Below are 19,348 nucleotides of genomic sequence, written 5' to 3'. Positions count from 1 at the left end.
CCAGAGGTTAATTGCCTCCATGCCACGCCGCATTGAAGCAGTCATTTCTGCAAAAGGATTCCCGACCAAGTATTAAGTGCATAGCTGATATAATTAATTGAAGGTTGAATTTTTTTGTATTAAAAAACACTTTTTTGTATTGGTCGGATGAAATTTGCTAATTTTTTGAGAGAGGGATTTTTGGTTTTTCTTGACTTTTTTGCCAAAATCCTCAATATTAAAACAATAAAAGGCTTGAACTACGTCAGTTGTGTGTAATGAATCTAAAATATATGAAAGTCTAATGTTTATCAATTCAAAAAAAATATATGAAAGTCTAATGTTTATCAGTACATTACAGAAAATAATGAACTTTATCACAACATGCTAATTTTTTTAGAAGGACCTGTATAGTTTGTATTTATTTATTTATTTTTAGAATAACAAATATTAAATATCAAATTCAAATATTTACAAAACCAAACCTGCCACCGACATAAAACCAAAACAGACACTTACCTTAGCCATGTATGAGTGTCCGTGAGCAGCGGTATCAAAAAAATTCAAAGTCGTTCCCTTATAAAATCCCGATTAGTTATTTTTTATATAACATAACTTAAAATAGCAATAAAATCTCAGATTTTTACACTAGATGCACAAAAATCATCAACGGCAGAGATGATCACCTATATTTTCAGGATCAATAGCAATATTTAACATAAAGTTTTTGACCAAAATAGCAACTTTTTTTTTTTTTTTATTATTTACTGCAAGTTTTCAACAGCTAATAAATCACTCAATTTAATCCAATGAATGAATGATTCAATTTAGTCCAATGAACGCCTGTGTCCACTCGCCTTTCTCTGCCTCTTAGCTCTCAATGTGCAAAAAACGGCGTCATTGTAATCTGTTTGAGGCAATAAATGAGCCGGTCATTCCGCCCATGCGTTAAATGCGTCAAATATTTTAACGTGATTAATTTAAAAAATTAATTACCGCTCGTTAACGCGATAAATTTGACAGCCCTAGTTCATTTTTAATATGAAGTGCTGAAAAAAACTGCAATTATAGCTAGTCTTTTTTTTTAATTCCGAAAACAAATCAAGAAATGACACATATTAAAATTGGCCTGTTTATTTTAGGCCCCCTTGTATAAACTGAAGTCTACAGATCAACACATTTGTTGAGTTTGTTTCAGCCACCAGATGGCAGCAGATGACATTTCAGAAAAGACAAGGTGATGCTTTCCTCCGACAGAATCTTGACTCAGCATTCTTCATCTCCTCATTAAAGAAATGTCGTCACGTGACATCTTATACCATAGCAGAAGGGTCTAGACAATTAGACAAGACGGATTCCGAGGACTCTTATTGCAAAGAATTTCTACGGCAGTATACTTGCTGATTGCTTTGTTCTCACTCCTCACAACAACCAGCTAAGACACTGCCAGAGAAACACCCACAGCAGCCGCACGCCTCCTCTTGCCAGCTGGTCCTCGAACCCTCACACTGTTCCGGATCGACTCGGATCTGGAAGCTCTACAAGACAAGCAGAAGATGATCAGTATTCTCAGATTCAACGTGGGTAAGTGCTCCCTATTCCCAAATAATTGAATGAATGGAAAATGCACCCTCTTTGGCCCACCTTGGTTTACATAAGTGGCTGCTCAAAGTGACCGAAAGCATATTCCCAAATAGATTTTTGATCCCCCAACCCCTCCTCTTCTCGCCTGGTGCGCAGCATCACTCCGAGTTTCCACAACTTGAGCAAACACACACAATCCAAGAATAGACTACATGTCATGACTCATGATTTTGCATCAGAAGGCTCCGATTGATTTACCTCGATTTGTAGAGCTGTGTTGGTATGTCTGTTCTCCCCATGTAAAGGAAATGCTTGAGTGCTGTTTTTAACAGAGGGATATCGGTTTAAAGTCTCCTCTGCAGTGCTATTTTTGGCCGCCGGACCGTTCTATACAGTCCTCTCCCCGCGGACTCCGCTCGGTGACAGGACACGGACGCGTAAGAGCGATCTGGAAGGACGACAAGACGAAGAGGGAAGAAAAATACGGCTTAAATAAGCTTCAAGAGTCTGCTATCATATGATCTGCAGTTGTGTAACTGGAAAGTCATGACTTGACTGGAGCTCGGACAATTTTCACCTCATCTTATGTCAGAAACAATTGCGCAAGGTGTTAAAGACGACTCAATTGATGCTGACCTGCTTTAAATTTTCCCGGAATAATCTACGTATAATCGTAGGACTACTTGATGTATTTCTACATGAGATGATTTTCTGAGCAAATTTTAGCGACGAACAAACTTTTCGTGATGATGATGGGTTAAAAACGTGTCCTGGACGACTGTGACATAATGAGAGGGTTTTCGTCTGACGAGACATATGTCATATGTTCACAGTGCGTGACATTAATTGTATGTGTAGTTAGTCAGCCTCCATCCTCGCCGTGTTTGGTAGTGTCGCTCATGTGAGATGTGCTGCGCCGTTCCCTCACTGCTGTTTAGGATGTCCTTCAAGTAAGATTGTAACGGTATATAGCGGAAAACCAGACAAGGCTGAAAAAGCAGTTTCTGCTATTGCACTCCTCTTTAGAATAAACTGCTGTATTTTAAGCCATAAGCACTGTTGTGTTTGATAGAACAATATTTCTATATGCTGCCATAGCAGTTTCATGATGCATTATGCCCCCGGACTATTTTTAATTTATCCGTTTTACCCTGGAGACCCCCGTTTACAGACATTGCGCAACCGCTTTTGTTTCAACCCAGCCATAAATAGAAGATAAGGCATTTTATTATCCAAAATGTCTATCGTTCTTAGCTTCGAATCATTAATTGATGTCTAATATTTAGTTTGGAAAAAAAAAAAATCACATATTTTCGCAAACTTTTTAAAAAATTACGTCACAATGAAAGAAAGTGTCTGGAAATAGGTCACTAATATCTACCTCAAACTATTGCTTAATTGTATTTTTTTGTTACTGTCGCATTTTCCCCGATATTTTAGATGATAAATAATCACTCCAAACAAAGAAGAAGAAAAAAATGTTTTAAAGGATAAATATTTAGGGATGGGGTTATTTATTATTTTACTATTTAAAAAAGAAAATCTCGACCACTCCTTGTTGTGCATTCTGCATCGCAACCCTTGTTATATTACCGTGTTTTATACATAAAATCCCCACAAAGTCCTGCGGAGGCCATTCACAGCTGTGTCTGGACACTCGGTGAGAAATGGTACACAGAATTTTTGGATCAAAACAAGGTAAGAATGCGATAATATCTCGTTAAAATCATGGTGTATCTCGTTAAAATCATGGTATCTTTAGTTATGCTCTCTCATGCTTTTTATTCCCCCCCAAAAAATTTGAGTTAAAGCTTTCCAATGATGTATCACACACATGCATATAGGACAATTTTAAAATTTGTCCAAATTGAGGGTCTCAGAGCGGAACTTCAAGTCACCTGAGTGTTTTACACCATAAAGTAAGAAAGATTAGTGCAGTCATGGGCGTATAGTAAGCATGCCAGTGTTTACATATATATTTTAATTATATGTATTGTATATGTTTCTACACTGCTGGACTAAAGTATTGGCACCCCTGCAATTCTGCGAAATAATGCTTTGTAATTGCAATCATTTTCTGGAAGAAATTGAGCATTATCTGACAGAATTGCAGGGGTGCCAATACTTTGGCCAGCACTGTATTTATATGTATATATTTTTATATGTATATTTGTTCTGTTTTTTACCCCCAAGCGGGAGCTTCCATGATCCGAATAAATACAATCTGCATGCCGTGCACAGAGATGTTGAGAGACTGGAGACTTACAGCTTTCGGGAGCAACAGCAGAGTAAATAAATACATGAAGTACGTGGGAAAAAAACTGAATGATGCACATTGATGCACATAAAAGCAACTTCAATTAAAAAAAAAAAGTTGTGCGTTAGTTATATGGACTTACGATCCGCCAGCTTGTTGTTTCTTGTCGTCTTCCAAAATTACACCTAGGTGAGTAAGTGTTCGTTCATGGCCGACGTGCTACAGTGGTATGCGAGCACAGCATTGCAAAGACCACACACAGTGGCACCCTCCTTATTTTCGTTAAAATAATTCCAGGCTTTGGCCATTCTGGTCCGCTTTTTTGGCTTTATGCTGCTTTCACCGCTTGCATCCCTATCGTCCGCCATTCTCAACTTTATCCGCATGTATTTTTTTTTAAAATCCGTTATTACCCATCGACGCTATGTTGTGCCATTGATGTATTTACGTCATCAATGATGTCGACTAGTCGGGACAGCTCTAATATGTATACGCTGTCAGATGACAAATACGTTCAAATAAAGGAAAAAAAAAACATTTCAGCGTTAGTCCTTCTTTACTCCCTCCAGGGGGAGGAAGAGTTAAGGCGCCTTAACCAACAACTGACATTATCGGAAAAAGAAGACAAACCAAAACAGACAAAGGAGTAGTTATCAATGACCACTACTAGGAAAGTTATGGCAAATGAACAGAGTGGGAACAATCAAATGCAGTATTACTAACACTTTTTGAAGTGTATTTATTTTATATTTTCAAATCAGGGAATATTTATTATGCTGAAGTCATTGAACCACTGAGTGAGTATTTATTTTTACACTATTTCAAACATGCTTTTATGAGTTTTGGAATGATTTGCACTTTTTATTTTATTTTAGCCAATATAAAAATAAAATTTATATTATTATTAATATATATATATATATATATATATATATATATATATATATATATATATATATATACTCTTATGTTCACTGGTAATGGTTTACAGTTAACTGTGTGTAATCCAACATGGAAAATTGTAGTATCTTATCTTTTTCTTATCTTTTATTAAAATTAAAATACAGTACATTAAAAAAAAAAAAAAGCCTGCCGAGTGCTACCTGAGTAGCCAAAAAATTTACTCAAATAAGAGTAGCGTTACCTCTAAATAATTTTACTCAACTAAAAGTAGTCATCCAAAAATGTATATAAGTACAAATGGTCAAATTCACACGCTTTTATTTTGACATGAAACAGGAGATTGTGCACTACTGCTCTTGGCTCACTTTTGTGTCTGCATTCACATCCATTCATTCGCCCCCTGCCTGTCAAAATGGAATTAAAGTCTGGATGTTTATCACTCGACAGTCAGAGAAGTTGTCTCCAAATGGAGAGAGTTTGGCACTGTTGCTTCTCTCCCAAGCAGTGGCCGTCCACCAAAGATGATGCCAAGTGTTCAGCGCAGAACACCCAGAGATGTAAAAAAAGAACCCTAGAGTGTCTGCTAAAGACTTACAGAAATCACTGGCACAGTCCAATATCTTTGTGCACACATCAGCTATATGTAAAACTATGGCCAAGAATGGTGTTCATGGGAGGACTCCATGGAAGAAGCCACTGCTGTTTTAAGAAAAATATTGTTGCTCGTTTAACGTTCGCAAAAAGGCACTTGAACACGCCACAGAAGTTATGGCAAAATATTTTGTGGACTGATGAAGCCAAAGTTGAATTGTTTGGGAGTAACACACAACGTCATGTGTGGATGAAAAATGGAACAGCTCACCAACATCAATGCCTCATCCCCACCGTGAAGCATGGTGGAGAGAGCATCATGATTTGGGGCTGTTTTGCTACCCCAGGACCTGGACAACTTGCAATCATTAATGGAAGAATGAATTCAAAAGTTAATCAGAATAATTTGCAGGAAAACCTAAGGCCGTCTGTGAGACAATTGAAGCTAAAATGAGGATGGATGCTGCAACAAGACAATGATCCAAAACACAGAAGTAAACCAACTTCAGAATGGTTTCAGAAGAACAAAATACAAGCTTTGGAGTGGCCAAGTCAAAGTCCAGACTTGAACCCCATTGAGATGCTGTGGCATGACCTAAAGACAGCAATTTATGCAAGACATCCCAGGAATCTACAGCAGTTTTGTAGAGAAGAATGGAACAAGATTAGTCCTGATCGGTGTGCCAGACTGATCTGCAGCTACAGGAAGCGTCTGGTTGAAGTTGTTGCTGCTAAAGGTCGGGCCACAAAATATTAAACGTGATGGTTCACTTACTTATTATTTCCCCCTTCTGTCATTGTTTTCATACTATCCTCATTAAAATATAAAAAACCTATAAATGTTTGGGTGGTTTTAGTTAAAGCAGACACTGTTTTTATCTGTGTGTTTTTGACAAAGATCAGATCACATTTGATTGTGATTTTATGCAGAAATGTGAGAAATTCCAAAAGGTTCGGATACTTCTTCATGCTGCTGTATTTATATTTATCGCAGTTAGTTAAATGGTGCATGTAAAACACAGTGATTGATGTCCTCGTAAGTCGTCAAGGTTATCCCATGTAGTCTGATCCCACTGAAAATTCCGCTGCAGTGCATGCATTTTCTGAAAAAGTCAATGGTCTGCTCCTGATTAAGGTGTCAAAATACAAAGTACGCTGCCAGTTGCTGCATCTGCACAAAAAGTGCATACTGACCTGGATCTCTCAAATCAAACCCTAACCCCTCCAGAAGAGGAGACAGTGATGCAATGTGTTAGACCAGTGGTTCTTAACCTTGGTTGTATGAGTAAGTTTTACGGGATTCGGCGAAGGTTAAGACTAGGCATGTGCCGATTACCGGTTTTAAGGTATACCGTGGTATGAAAACGTCAAAGCTTCAAAACCGCAAAAATTTTCTGTCAACCGTCCCTAAAATATTAGCTATTTTTTATGTCTTTTTATGTAAATGCATGGAGAAATACCCCGCTTGCAGCTGTAAGGCACAACCCTCCCCCACGGTTGTTGCTCAGTGTAAGTGAGTCAACTGTGCTACATGATGGCTGGAAGAGGTGAAACGTTTCCCCCCCATCAAAGAAAACGAAATTGCTCGCATGGGAATACTCTGGCTACAGAAAGGTTACAGACGGCTGCGGCTTAAAGGAGGGCCAACCGACATGTAAAACATGCTTGCGAAGAGTTGCTGCCGAGGAGGCAATACCTCTAATATGATTTCGCATTTATATTAAATTAAAGGTTAGCAAACACTGTCATGAACGTTTCCCACCAGCTAGGAGAGTTAACTCCAGCGTGTTTAGTGTGTCTAGCGGTGGTAAAACGTGGTGTTTTTTTCTCTCTAGCAACTTTATGTTGAGAAAGAGAGTGTATGTATAATGTAAACATGATCTGAGTCATACGCCGTCATGGAAAATCATTTATTTTTGTTCTGATTGTAATAATGTTGAGCTGTGGCTGTGGGTTTAGGCTCACCTAAAAGAACTGCATTTACTTAATATTTTGGGGTTTTTTTTTTTTTCAAAATTCATTTTAACTTAACATTATACTAATGTTCCCATTTGCTAATATGTTTTGAAAAATAAACATCCTGGTCAAGTTTTTTTTTTTTTTTCAAACCCAGATATCTCAAAGTAACAAATTTTAGAGCTGTAATTGCAGTACCGTGAAACCTTGATAATTTAGCTAAATGTTATCATACCGTCAGAATATCATAGCGGCGCATGCCTAGTTAAGACACATTTTCATAAACTGACTAAAATCTAGGCAAAGTGGTGTTTTAGATAAGGTTTTGGACTGATTTGTTCCCAATTTATTCCATTTCTTTCAACTGCTATTTGTTTATCTGATAGGAGGAGAAACCAGTTTGCTCAGTGGAAGGTTGACTCGCACCGGTTATGAGGAAGTACAACAAAGCTCATCTTCGTGCTATCCAACGTTTCCTCCGGTTGTATCCTGCTTTGATCATTTTGTTTTGTTTTTTGGTGCTGTATTTTCTAATAGACGTGGTTAAATACGCGTACTGTTTGGCATGCTTCCTTTATTGATTGATTATTTTTTTGTCTGTGGTTGAGATCCACATAAATGGCTTGTCATTCACCACACATATTAGCTTGCTAGCTTAGATAATGCATTGGTACCTCGAGATACAAAAGCTTCGGTACACGAAAAATTCATTTTACGAAGTTTTTTGAAGGTTTTTCTTCTTCATTTTACGAAAAATTATCATCATACAACAGATAATACATACTGTAATCGGATCATTCCCGTTCACAGCAATGCAAAAATGTAACTACGTTTTACTATAAATGTACACAAAACAAATATACATACTACAAAGCTCAAGTATATGAAACAAAAGAACTTAAAATTGGTTGCCAAAGTTAGCTCATCTTTTACCACTCTGTGTTTGCTATGACTGCTAGTAGTCAAGTGATAACATCTGTAGAATGGGCCTAACAAACTAGGTACACTTAGGCACCAAAGCATCACAAGTGATAACAGGTAATCAGAGGACATGACAGCAAATTTAATGTGGTGTTTTTAGTTTATCTTAAAAATATTTAGGCGATTTTACATGTAAAACCCAATTGACTGTACGAAAAAAAAATCATGAAACAAAAGCCACTCCGGAACAAATTCATCTCGTATTTTGAGGTACCACTTTGTCAGTTTTGAATTTGGACCCAAAAAAATGCTTTATAATCTAATTTCGAAGCGTTGGTGGATGCACAAGTCAAACTTGTGGCGTTTGGTACTTTTAACAATCTTAAGAAGCACCGCTTTAGACCCCGGGTGTCCAAACTATTCCATAAAAGTGGGTGCAGGTCAGTGGGGTGCTAAGGGTGCTGCAGCATCCCCTGGTGTTGGGGAGAAAAAAAAGCGTTTTGATAGATTTTTTCCATTGTGTGTGTTAAAAAAATAAATCAAGAAATATAATATTTAGAAACAAGAGCGTATGTAACTTTGGGGATTAAATATATATATTGAAAAAGTTTTTTGTTTGTTTGTCTGTAACATGGTCACCACCACTGCTTAATTTGTAAATCATAAGGTGCCGGAACGCAAAGTACATATGACGGCGCAGGGATGACGAGACAGGCACAGGTCCCGGAACATACGCAGAAAATGGTGCTGAAAACAACACACAAATGCCCACTTGCCATGCTGTGGGACTTACAATCCACAATTTCAGATAATATCCATGGTATAAATGTTATGACAACAATTTACAATTATTTAAGCTATCCTCTGCACGGCACGGGCAATTGCCCACAAGTGGGACTTACAGTACACAGTCAGCAATTAGTTTCTCAACATGTCTAACTTGTAAAACATAAAAAAAAAAAAAAAATTACAATAAATAACACAAACCCATTCTTTTCCGAGTTTCATCCCCCGCCGTCTTCTCTGGCCCCAAAGTTCCTACCGCCTTACAAATTGTGCAGCCCAAACCCGAATTTCCCATAAGGGTACTGGCCTGTTGCTCCGGCTGTTGGTGGTCCATTCGGCTGACTGCTGGTGCTGTAGTTGGCCCCCACTCCGGGTGACGCTGAACCTGACCAGCTGCTGCCACGGTAGCAGCCTCCTGCCCCGGCTTGGCTGGCTGTCCATGAATCTGGCTAGCTGCCGCAACGCGAGCCTCCTGCTGCACCCGTTAGCATGATTGCTGCAGCTGCCCTCATCGCCAGTTGTTGCTTTTCTGACTCGTTTTGAACTATCTTCCTTATTTTTGAAAAAGGACAGTAAATGCAACTGTCTTTTTGGCATGTTGAAATACCGTTTGATCCTCGCTGTTAGCTCCCCAGATGCCGCAATTTTCCAGTTTTTTTTTTTTTTTAATGTCATGGCCGTGATTTGTTGGTCCAGCTTTTTAGTGCATCAACAAATCTCTGACTCTTTCAAATGACGTTAAATTTTTATAAACAACATTGTTACCGGCATCCCCAAGGGCCCGCTGTCCCGTTTCAGTGTGACCGGCCAATTTGGCGTAGAAGAAGATGGGGACGAACGTAAGGGGGAGAGAGAGGGATCGAAAAGGAGAGTTGCGCTTTAGCGCCGTGTTGACTGGCTAACTGTCCCCCGCTGGTTTTTGTTTAGTTAATACAAGTCTCCATGCAACAGCCATCCGAGGCGTCTCTGTGATTTTATACACTACTCCACCTCCCCGAAGGAAGAACCGGATGTAGGAGCGATGACAAATGAGCCACGGTACTCGCGATCCACGTATTATTATTATTTTCTATCAACGAAAGGTGTCGGATCTGCCCAAATAAGTCCCGGAACACAGGGAGGCCAAAATCAAGAGGTGCCGGATCTTGTTCCGGCAGGATCCATCACAAAATGGTCACCACCTGACACCTTGTTTGCTATCAGGTCACGTTGTTAATGGCGCGATTGGAACGGAAAAGTGTTGACAGAGGAAGAGTTGGCGCAAAAACGAATTAGCGATTTTTTTCTTTACAAAATAAAGAGGAGACAAGACTCCGGTGTCGCAAAGTCGAGATCGCGTAAGTCGAGTAGGTCGTAACCCGGCGACTACTTGTATAAACAGACAAGGCTGAAAAAGCAGTTTCTGCTCTTGCACCCCTCTTTAAAATAAACTGCTGTATTTTAAGCCATAAGAACTGTTGTGTTTGATAGAACAATATGTCTATATGCTGCCATAGCAGATTCATGGTGCATGAAGCCCCCGAACTATTTTTAATTTGTCCGTTTTATCCTGGAAACCCCCGTTTACAGACGTCGTGCAACCGTTTTTGTTTTAACCTAGCCAGAAAAAGAAGGTGAGTAATTGTTTTCATAATTCGAAATGTCTGACATTTTTAGCTTTATTTTCGGGCTTATTTTAGCTTATTATTTTCATTACGGTCGCATTTTCAGCATTTTAGATGATAAATAATCGATTCAAAGAAAGAAAAATTGAAGAAAAAAAAAAACGTTTAAAAGGGTAAATGTATGGAAATGAAAATCTCTATCACTCCTTGATGTCTGCGATTTCTGCATCGCGACCCTTGTTATATTACCATGTTTCCCCCAAAAATCCGACTGTGGCCATACACAGCTATGTCTTGACACTCGGTGATACATGGAGTTTTTTATGGTAAATGGTGTTATACTTATATAGCGCTTTTCCACTTTTCAAGGCGCTCAAAGCGCTTTACACTATCTCGCCATCCACCTATTGGTGACGCAGCACCAGGAGCAACGTGGGGTTCAGTATCTTGCTCAAGGACACTTAGACGAGTTCATCAGGGCGAAGAATCGTACCCACAACCTCTGGGTTGGGGGACAACTACTCTACCACTGAGCCACGCCACCCCAATCAAAACAAGGTAAGTACGCGATAATATCTCGTCTGAAATCATGGCGTCTTTAATTCTACTCTCGCGTGCTCTCACCTCCGGTTCGGGTTTTGCTGTTTAAAATTATTTTTATTTTCTTTATAAAATGCCCTCCAGTTCAAAATGTTTCTTCCCCCAGAAAGTTGAGATTTTAAGCTTTCCAATGGTGTATCACACATGCATATCGGAGAATTTCGAAATTTGGCCATATTTGGGCTCTCAGAGCGGAACTTCAAGTCACCTGAGTGTTTTCCGCCAAATATATTTTTTCTGTATCGGATCGGGACTCGGTATCGGCAGATTTTCAAAATCAAGTAACGCGAGTGCAGAAATATGCAATCAGGACATTTTTAGTTGTTTTAAATGTCTGTTGAATTGCTTGGAACAAAAAACCAGCAGCCCTTGAGGACCAGTTTTAACATCTCTGTTATACAACGTCCTGCTCGAGAGTTATCAACTACCTACTTAAAGACCTGAAATCATTTGGTGCTTTTTCAGAATGTTAAACCTTGGTTGCACTTGGTTGCTAACAACAGCCATGCTCCCTTATCCAATCCCATTCCACAAACCTAATCACCTTATGGCTAACAATGACATCACTATATCCTGCAGTGCTATGTTCTTGTAAATTACTACGCACGATGCACGCAGCTTTAGCCTGTCATGAGGCTTCATTTATTTTGTGACTCTGTGAACCCTTGGTTACAGTCTTAATTGCATTCTTTAAGTTGGTTTCATTCGTATTTACCTCATTGTGTCGGAATGCATTTGATTGCTAGTCCTAAACACAATAATTTGTCAATGAGTATCTTTTACTCTGATAACAGGACTGGATCTAATCGTTAAACTGTTATTACATTGAGAAACATGGGGTGTGTGACTTGATGTCCTACTATCTGTCTGGATTTCTGTCAACAGTATAAATAGTACCTCCTTACCGAAATGGTTATGAGCATGCCAAAAAAGTACGTGAATTGCAAGCCACCTTGTTTCTAGGATATCGTATTGGCGTCTAGACGCTGATGTTTTCACACTGTCAGCGCTCTGGTTAAGATTTCCTTGCCAGGATCCACTTACTCGAGCTTTGCTGAAATGAAAGGAAGACTTTTAGCATCTTCTTTCCCAATTCTGATCACTAAGAGCTTTGCAGTAGTAACAGTCAAGAGCTAGGTGGGTAATAACACGTTACATTTACTTGAGTAACTTGAGAAAAAAAGTACTTCTAAGAGTACTTTTACCACGACATACTTTCGACTCCATGATGAGGATGATTAGCAAATCATTGTATTCTGTTTTTGTCTTGCACAACTTCATTGGAATTGGGGTTTTTATGAAACAGTTTGTCAAATGAACTGTATGACTAACAAAGTCATGTGTAGTCAAAAGATTTGAGGATGGCGTCATTTGTATGGAGCAGTGTTGTTTTTGGCAGCCCTTTTAATTTTCATTTTATTCTTAGTCTTTTACTAAAAATCACATGTATGTTACAAGAAAGTCTAACATTTAAAGTGCTTGCGACAGCATAAAAAAATCTTAAATAGCATTATTATGTGAATTAGAATCATAGTTTGAGACGATTCGACTATATACAACAATTTGGCGAAGCATAGATGACGAGAAATTAGTCTTTTAATGTGCCGTTTAGCCCCAGCCTGTCATTATAGCCTTCTAGCATCCCCAGCTGGAGGATGACGTCGGCAGGGTCACGATTTCATCTGATTTAGAATTCAGCCCATTGAGGGGGAATTATTAAGGATGAGGAAAATGGGACAAAGAGAACAGCAATATGTCATTGTTTCAATCTGTCTACTCCAATATTTTTACAAGATATTCTTTTTATCTAAGTATTTTTCACTAATTGCTAAATAAATGGTATGGTCATGACAAATAACAGTCTTGTGCTAAACGAAATATGAAATATTAAAAATGTATTTATTCGGTACGACATGGCAAAATTACTCCATAATGGTCAAAACTGTCAACTTCTTGCACCTCCCGAACGATATTTTATCCCACCGGAGTTAGTCCGGCTTTCGTCATTTCCTTGCCCCGGCTTTGGAGAGCGTAAACAAACAGCTAGCCGACATGCTGACCCGAACCGAGCGGCGTTTCCAAGTCTTATTCTCGCCCTTCGAAGCAAAAAAAAAAAAAAATCACACAAGTCTACCCGGATCATCTCACACGGCGGCGGGGTTAGCGATTGTCTTCATATAAAACGATCACTTCCACACACATCTAAGCAGTCCATTTCATTCAGGAGCATAAAATCCCGCGTGAAATATGAAATAAACTTGCTTTTTGTTGTCATAGGCACTTTAAATAAAGTTCTTTTTTTAACAGCATGAATGGTGTCTGAAGCTTTTCATTAAGGTGAGGGGAGAGGAAGACAGGTATGGAAGGAAAGCACTTTTTAAATCCTTGAAAGACATTAAGTTGATGTATGGCTCGTAAGGGTAGAGGAATGGGCGTTTTTGTACATTAGGTGGCGGTATGCACCTGAAAATTGCTTGCGATCCGCAATTAATTACAAGAAGAAAATTTTTAAATTGCCAATTGCGACCGGCTGTTCAGGTGCCTGTGCTATGTCACTTCCTCAGTTGGCTTTATGCTTATAAACGCAGGAGATTCGGACATATAAATGATTTATTATTTGAATGGTCTGGCATGTGGGTTGAATAATAATGTTGTTATATGTCTGAATTTAAAAAAAAAAAATCACATGAGGGACATTGTGGCATGTAAAAAATCTTCTTTTGATTAATGGTGGATTGCAAGCAACTTTCAGGTAAATACCGCCATCTAGTATACAAGATCTATACGTAAACTTAATCTCTTTCAAGAATTTAAACAGTGCAGTTTAAACAGTCTCTCCCTTCACCCCAAATAAACTATTTTGAGACCATAATCACCCCCTTAAAAAAAAAAAGGAAAATGTATATTTTTTAAATTTATCACGTACATATCTATATCTGCCATTATCGCTCGAGAGAAAATTGCGTCAGTTCGCGCATGCGCAATAGTAATCCGTCGTGATCCGGTAGCCCGTAACAATCGGGTAGTGACAGACAGCAATCGATTAGACTTAGATCAGCGTTAGTCCCGCCCACTGACTTTGACGGGTGACTTTGACAGATCAAATAAATTTATAAAGTGCTGCAACATGTGTCCATAAAATGAATTAGTGAAATAAAATTATTAAATATGTTTGTACATTAAATGAGCTGATATTTTAATTAATTAATTAATTAATTAAACATATAATGACACTTATTGATTTAATTCTCATAATAATGAATGAATGACACATTTAAGTATTTATTTTAAAATGTATTAATATATTTCATTCTGTCCCATTTGGTCCTCCATACATTCGTGACAACTGAATATTGCTCTTATCAAACAAAAGACTTTTGAAAACCACTTTGTTTTTTGACCTCATTTTTCTTAGCCTGAACTCAAAGATTAACAAGATTCAATGTACACAAACAGTCGATTCCCCTGAAACGTTGTTTGTAATTCATATCGCCTGTCATGTGCTTGTTTTTAAAAGACGAGTCAGCTGTTGCTTTCCAGACATCGTGACCTTTGTTAAACTGCCAATAGAAACATATAGTAAATACATTTTACAATATAGCAGAGGTGGAGAGAGGTAACATGTACTCTGTTACTTTTACTTTAGTAACATTTTGAGAAGAGTAGTTTCTGCCATATGTTCACAATGCGTGTCATTTTCTTATTGTACATGTTATTACCCTACATCCTATCCTTGTCATGTTTGTCGTGTCACTCATGTGACGCGTTGCGCTGCATTTGTCCCTCAAGCTAAGCTACGCTCAAGGATTGCATGTTTTGAAGCGCATGGTAAGATTAGCTTTTTTATCTTGGTAAGAAAGAATATGTAATGTTGCTTTAGCCTTTTAATGTCTGTGCTAAGTGATCATCACACACTAAATGTAACTCGTAGCATCAGCATAGCATTCGTTTTGGCCAAATAAGTTAACTCATTGGCTGCCATTGATGGCGTAAGACGTCCATTTGTCTAGCGTCGTCAATAGCACTGAAAGATCTAAAGCTAGTCCTCCCAGTTTCAGTGAATTGGACATCTATCGCTGTCGATGGCAGGCATGGAGTTTATTTTGCATCAGTTCCTTGTCATTTTAGGGTACCTACAGGTCACTTCCTGTAAATTTCGGATCATTTCATAGTGATCGTTTCTGGGGCATTTACAAGTTACTTCCTGTTGATTTTGTGTCACTACCTGTGTTTTGGGGGGTGGTTTTTGGGGTCTTGCTTGTTAACTCATCGGCTGCTATTGACCGCACCATTTTGACTGAGAGTGGGCGAATTTACTAAAGTGAATGCAGACACAAAAGTGAGCACATTGCAGTAGTGCAGGCTCGAGGTCCACCGAGAGCCGGGATTTTCCGCCAATTGCCAATAACCAAAGCCGATTTTGTAAGTTGATATTGGAGGCCGATATACTTTTTTTGAAAGTACGTAGTTTATAAAGGCAATTTAAAAAAATACTTCAACAGCTTCAAATTTACAATGATGACCCGAGACTCAAAGAATTACAGTGATCTCCCATTTTGTCGCGATTAATGGGGAGCCCCCCACCCCCCAAATCTGGGAAGAAGAGGCGGAGCTTGTTTACATTTTTTTTTTTAGGTGTGTTCAATGTATTTTCTTTTTCCATTTTTAACAGCATTGCAAAGAGATAAATATAAGACATGTTTTATCCACTTTTCCCTCCAATGTATTTTTTTTTTTAATCCTTATATGTAAATGTATATTTTCAAAAAATATAATAATAATAGTAGAGTAATACTAATAGTAATAATCAGAATTATGATAAGAATGAGATATACAGTACAGTGATCTCTCCTTTTTCACAGTTAATGGGGACCAGAACCCGCCGCAATAAGTGAAAAAAAAAGGTTTTTCATGGGTTTTTTTTGTGTGTGCGTGTATTCAATTATTTTATTCAGATTCATCAATGAAAGAAAAATACATATAGGACACAGTTTTTCACTTTTTACCCAAAGTATAATAAATTTAAAAAAAAAAAACTTTTATGGAAATGGCGGCTAACACAGACAAGGCTAAAAATGCAGTTACTGCTCTTGCACCCCTTTTTTAAATAACCTGCTGTATTTTAAGCCAAGAGAACTGTTGTGTTTTAAAGAGCAATATGTCTATAAGCTGCCAAAGCAGTTTCATGGTGCATTAAGCCCCCGAACAATTTTTAATTTGTCCATTTTACCCTGAAGACCCCTGTTTACAGACACCGTGCAACTGCTTTTGTTTCAACCCAGCCATAAAAAGGTGAATAATTATCTTTATTATTAGAAATGTCTATCATTTTTAGCTTGGAAAAAATAATCGATGTGTAAAATTTAGTTTAAAAAATAATGACTTTATAAAATTATTCACTCGCACATTTTAAACTTTTTAAAAAATTATGTCACAATGAAAAAAAAATAGTGTCTGTAAATAGGTCACGGATATGTACCTCATAACTACAGCTTATTTGTATTATTTTTTTGTTTTTGTTTTCTTTGATATTTTAGATGATAAATAATCCATTAAAACAAAGAAAAATTGAGAAAAAAAAACATTTAATAGGGTAAATATTTGAAAAGGAAAATCTCAACCACTCCTAAATGTCTACAATTTCTTCATTGTGACCCTTGTTATATTACCATTTTTCACCCATAAAATCCCCCAAAAGTCCGGCTGTGGCCACTCACAGCTGTGTCTTGACACTCGGTGAGACATGCTACAATGCTAGTCTTTGGACCAAAACAAGGTAATTACGCGATAATATCTCGTTAAAATCATGGTGTCTTTAATTCTGCTCTCTCATGCTCTAACCTCGAGTTAGGATTTATTTTTTAATTTGTTTTTAAAATGCCCTCCTGTTCAAATTGTTTCTTCCCCCAGAAAATTGAGATTTTAAGCTTTCCAATGATGTATCACACATGCATATAGGACAATTTTGGCCAAATTTGGGGTCTAAGAGCGGAACTTCAAGTCATCTGAGTTTTTTCCGCCATATATACTGTATATATTTTAATAAATGTTTTTTAACCACTTCAAATAATAATAATTATTATTATAATAAGTTTTAAAGATGTTACTGTCCCACTGAATTATTTTTAAACAAGGAAAAAAATTAGACGCCCAATCCATTTAAAAAAAGTAAAAAAAAAAAAAAAATTGCTTGTCTTTGTTAAATGCTTCATTGAGTGAGTCCACTCAAATCCGCTTAGGCTGCTTACTTACAGACAATAAGTTGCCACAGCAACTGTTTGACAAGTTAAACGATGTTGACGCATGCGGCGCTTTGAAGTCTTGGCTTGCAAGTGTCTCTGGCAAGATCAAACCTTAACTGTCTGTCAATCATCGTTAACTATAATAAGCAACTCCAGTGCACTGCCTGACCAAGAAAAGCACAGGAACGAGAGTGAGTGATCATGATCGGATCGGGGACAGCTCTATAAAATACTGCATTTATTTATTTATTTTTTAATTTAAAAAAAATCTGCGATGGACTGAGGGCCCGAACTTTGAAGCGCGAAGTAGCGAGGGATCACTGTAGATAAAAGAAAATGATTTGTACATGTATACATGCATATACCTTAACATTTTAAAATAAAATACTGTATATGTTACCGATTTTTAATTGAAAAAAATCCGCGATGGACTTAGGGCACGAAGTTTGAATTGCGAAGTAGCGTGGAATCACCGTAATTCGGTCGGTCTAGTGCTACCAAACCAACCAACGCAGCACTTCATTTTTATTATTATAGACACTCAGCAAGAACAGTACATTTTTTTCAAATAATTGAACACACCAGGACGTCACGACGAGATGTAAACAAGTGGGAGTTTAGGAGGATCCTCGCCATGCTAAAGTTAATGCTAACGCGAATGCTGTGCTAATGCTACAATTTACATTTACAATGCAAGGTTCACTCGGTAAACACCTATAAACTGGGGTGCTGGAAGTCAATCACAGCAGGGGGTGCTGAGGGTCTTTTTGAGTGTTTCCCATTCAATAACATCCATTTTGGTCCAAATTGACATGCTCGCGCGTTTTCTCCTAGCAAGCCATGCACAATGGCAGTATACACTTATGCTGGATTGTTTACGTACTCCTACTGGGCTACTACAAAGAGGTTTATAAATTGAGCACGAATATCAAACAGCACACTGCACAATGTCACTGTTTTTGTAAAGAAAAAAATATTGCTAATTCGATTTCGGTCTATGTTAACGCCACCTCCGTCAACAGTTAGCTTTTCCAATAGCGCTTTATTCAATGGGACCTGGTAGTAAGCAAGGTGTCAGGTGTTTCAACATATGTTTTCAACATATACAGTATATTTAGTGCCCAAAGTTAAATACTCAATTGTTTCAATAGGTTTTATTTATTTTTAACCAAAAATCTACCAAAAGACATTTTTTTTCTCCCAAACACCAGGGGTTGCTGCAGCGCCCTAAGCACCCCACTTTCCGTTCCACTGCCTTTAAAGAAAAATATAATTTAGAAAACAGGCAAGCCTGAAGCTTCTTGTAGCAGCCCGCCGTCATGCTGCAGCGGGTAACTTCCGGGGTCCTACCGTTGTTGTTAAGTCCATATATCGGCCCGATATATTAGCCAGCCGATATATCAGTCGACCTCTACTGCAGGCATTCAATCACAAATTTCTAATTTCACAGCGCCAATGTCAAAATAAAAGCTAGTGATTCTGTATGTACAGTATGAATGAGCTACAAGGTGCCTGTCAGGCAGAACAAACCCACAGGCCGGATTAGACCTCCTAGTAGGCTGCACGTTTGCCACTCCTGATATAGATGATGTTATGCTGAGAAATACAAATACAATTGCTTGAAGAAAAATCAATGTAACTCATGACTTGAGTATTCTTTTCCCCCTAATGCATTTTTCCATTTTCTGTTAATGACTACTGTTACTTTTGTAGTATTATCTCTACTCTTACTTGAGTCAAATTTTGGGCTCCTTTACCTACCTTTGGCAACAGTTAACCCAGATATTGACATAACAGCTTTAAGGTGATACAGTATGCCAGGCACTTGAAATGACTCACCCAAGGAAGTAAAGCAGCTCCTTTATCCTCCTGTCCACAGGTGAACCAAAAGCCACTCGCTCTCTCTCTCGTCTCTGCTGTACTTG

General features: G+C 38.1%; 2 long non-coding RNA genes across 3 annotated transcripts in view; one reads left to right on the top strand and one right to left on the bottom strand.

Annotated features, from left to right (window-relative positions):
• LOC130912465 (uncharacterized) overlaps positions 1-9,439 on the top strand; it is a 17,146-nt gene extending 7,707 nt beyond the window's left edge. The window contains exons 2-3 of one of the 2 annotated variants that reach the window (XR_009062607.1): positions 1,415-1,563; positions 7,657-9,439. This is a non-coding gene — a long non-coding RNA (uncharacterized LOC130912465). Of the gene's footprint in view, positions 1-1,414; positions 1,564-3,756; positions 4,676-7,656 lie in introns of those variants that run through there. The other variant, XR_009062608.1, reaches the window with a different exon arrangement.
• LOC130912466 (uncharacterized) lies at positions 391-19,348 on the bottom strand. Its single transcript, XR_009062609.1, has 4 exons — positions 19,263-19,348; positions 1,822-2,011; positions 1,624-1,740; positions 391-1,517 (listed from the first exon to the last, which is right to left on the bottom strand). It is a non-coding gene; the product is annotated as an uncharacterized LOC130912466 (long non-coding RNA).

This window comes from Corythoichthys intestinalis, chromosome 2 (genome assembly GCF_030265065.1).
Source record: "Corythoichthys intestinalis isolate RoL2023-P3 chromosome 2, ASM3026506v1, whole genome shotgun sequence".
NCBI lineage: Eukaryota > Metazoa > Chordata > Actinopteri > Syngnathiformes > Syngnathidae > Corythoichthys > Corythoichthys intestinalis.
Note: the sequence above shows the minus strand (reverse complement) of the source record. Positions and strands in the feature narration are given on the sequence as shown.